This window comes from Anneissia japonica, unplaced genomic scaffold (genome assembly GCF_011630105.1).
Source record: "Anneissia japonica isolate Jap-2015-1 unplaced genomic scaffold, ASM1163010v1 scaffold287755_len519135_cov135, whole genome shotgun sequence".
Classification (NCBI taxonomy): domain Eukaryota; kingdom Metazoa; phylum Echinodermata; class Crinoidea; order Comatulida; family Comatulidae; genus Anneissia; species Anneissia japonica.
Genome location: NW_022704004.1, coordinates 133,912 through 137,410, shown reverse-complemented (window position 1 = coordinate 137,410; position 3,499 = coordinate 133,912).

Sequence of the window (3,499 nt, the reverse complement as noted above, 5' to 3'; positions counted from 1 at the left end):
TAGGACTTAAAAGGGAAGTCCAGGGTACATATCTGGCTTGTGTGACCACATTTTTTGGAAGAGTAGGGGATTACCCCAATTATATGGTTCATTTTATTGTGGAATGATGTGAACATGAAACTACTAGGCGCCTCTCTATGGTTGCTAAAGTAGTCGCGAACCGCCCCAAATTCAGCACAACGGTGCCTTTATGGGTTATTCTTCTACCTTTACCTTTAATTTTAAATTAGAAAAGAAAAAATGTTTTCCAATTCACTACTAGGTATGGCCCTCCTCTTTTCTTACCATGGTTGCCCATCAGCCCAACCCAAATATCTTTTTACGCAATTAGTACTATTTATTATCACTAGAAAAGCCATAAACAGATATTAGCACTTCAAATAAATCATTGCCAATAGTGTCCCTTTAAAGCTCACCAAAGCCACTTCTACCTTTGAGGTACTTTGCTTGTGGGTGTGTTTGTTGAAAGAATCAATCAAATTGTAATGCAAATACCTGACCCTAATTGACTGATGACCATTACGCTGCAGCTGTCTCTTATACACATCTAGATTATATTATAGATATTATATTAATATTTTGACATACATCATGATTTGCCTCACAACAAGATCATTTTTTTTTTCAAAACAAGACATGAACCGCTTCGTATCTTTTGAATTACTTCAAGGTTATTTTCTTCATTCAGTAAAGATAGTCCGTACATTGGTGCTATGCTCTAGAAAATTACTTTGCTATGCTCTAGAAAATTACATATTTCTAAAGCAATTGTAATGTCGACACGGACGTTATTGTTTGATTCTTTAAAGTTGTTTGACTATTGTACACTATTTCATATTTAAAATAGTGCAGATGATTGTTCTGTTGGCGTCAGTATTTTTCAATAACCACGACGTTTCTTAACATGTACTCAACCGCAATACATCTTCTGATCCGCTTCACTGCCGGCAAGGCCTGCCAGACGGCTAGAGGATTGTTTTCCAAATCATTTCCAACAAGTCATGAAACAGTTTTATTATTTGAATTAATTCAAGGCTATTTCCTTCATTTAGGTATACATTTACATAAGCTTCGTACCACAGTACGATGCACTACAATACTTTTGAAATTACTTTAAAGTTTGTTCAACTATTTTGTACACGATTTTGAAGGATTTCATGAATGTTTTAGATTTACTTCACTACAAAGAACCGAAATGTTCTCAATAGGTCTAAGCTGGCTCTGTGACCATTCTACTATTTAATAACTATACTGTTTGTTTACTCTGAAATCACATGCATAGCATACGACTACTAATAAACGTATTATTATATCTGATAGTTTTCATTTATCTATTTTTTGGCCTAAATTTTGTGTAGTGAATAAGTTGTTTAGAAGCGAACTATGGCGGCTTGAAAGTTGGTGAATTTATATACGTTTCTTCATAAAATTACAAAATTTTAGGGTATAGTGTTGAGATATTGAACCCAAACTTCAAAAATAGTAAGATTAAAGGTAGTACTTTATATTAATGACATAGGCCCTAATCACATTTTGCTCAAATTACATGTTATACTGTCTATTTAGCCTTTTCTCGAAACCTGGTGATGCGAGTTTACAGCCCTTTCGTGGTCTTGGGTCACATACTGTATGTCTTTTTTTTTTCTCTCTATGTATAGGCCTAAGAATGAGATAAAATTACCTGACCTTTTTCAAGAGAGGGAAAACCTTGAATTTTGAAGAACTTCAAAGGTCAATAAAAGACACATCAGAAGTCGGGAAAGCTCATTTCCGCCCATATAAGAATCAAAATTTTCCTGGGGGAGGACCCCGAACCCCCTCCCCTTCTTTTTTGGGGTGTTTGGGAACTTTCTGAATCCCCCTCTTTGAAATCCTGGATCCGCCCCTGCCTGTACTAAATAAATGCTGTGTGTTTTCTTTAATACCTATTACATAAACAACAAAATTATCATACCGAAAATGACCAATCACACTGGGCTTAAAGATTACTATGAAATTACATTTAATTATGTACTCTTCTAATACTACTGTTCCGTAACTCGGAGCAAAACAAAAACGTCACATAATCGTGTAGGTCTAAATTAAAAGTAAGCCCACTGTAACATCGTGTGGTTAAAGTCGTACGACCATCGACGACACTCTCGTTTGTAGCCGTTCAGAGCAACTTAACTAATAAAACACCACCTACCACAGAGTAATACAACGACACTATATAATTTACTATTACTTTATAATAAAACCTTAATTCTTATTTTAATTAATAATCTGCTAGATTATTAAATGATGTGATTAATGAATGTCCTACTCTCGGATTACCATGCTGGGTAGTACATTTATTACTAGCTAAAGACGTTTTTAAAATCTCATGTAATTCAGACGCATGGTGCAAACGCTTGGGTAAAAAGGGGACGCGAATGAAAGTGTGCTAGATAGCAAGTTTGTGGGTGGAAATTTAGACTAGCAACGGTCCCCCAATGTTCTGTTTCCATAAACATTTGCGGTATTTAAGCGCATATTCCACCCACCGCACTGGAGAGTCAAAGGGATAAGTGCTTTTTTTTTTATTTAACAATTAGAAGTTCTTTAACACAGGGAACATTTATATAACATTTTGTCTTTACTACACACAAACAGCTTCCGGGTTTTTTTTATGAAAAGTTCAGTAAGATGCAAACATAATGTCGTTTTTCAAAAAGCAAACCTATTAACTGTTCCCTGGTATGACCATGGTATGATACGGCGTCGATCACCATGAGAACACGATGCAGGAAGTAATAGATCGTGTAGTTTACACAATAGCGAGCATGCGTTAAGTAATTTGGTCGTCCTGATTAGTTGTAAATTGTTTATCAGTTGATTATGATAAGAGCGGTGAAAGTTATAACTTTTGATGTTTGGTTCGAGATGTTTTCATGTAATTTAACTGTTCCCTGGTTCCACTGTGTACCAGACAGGGCTTTCTTGGGATTAATAATTAAATTATAACCCACTCATCAACTTTTAAAATTATATACAGATGTCATATGCTCGCTAACTTGGTACTTCCAACTTGTGTTCACAATATCCTGGTCCGAGTCCCTTACGGGGCTACTTTACGATTGCTGTTGCATTAGAAATGTTGGTTGTTGTAAACATAACATTAACATTTATATAGCGCACATTTCTACAACATACAAAGCGGCGCTTTAAGGCCAACTCAGACAGGGTCGTACGACGCAGCCCGACGCGATTTGTTGTCGCGTCGGGTCTGTGTGAGTTAAACCAAAGAACTTAAATAGCAGAAGAATGAGCTGCTCCGCGTATTTGCATTAAAATCGATGGAACATTCGCCCTCCTGCGGTTTCAGTAAAATTTGAACATTTTAATAAGTGGAGAAACAAAAGGAAACAAGCGAACAACAGCAGCGTCTTTATTATTTTTATATAGCGCCGCCGAGCGGTTGCAGTAAAATTGCTCTCCGTGTACCCACAATGCCTTTTGAACGGATGTTCCACTATAT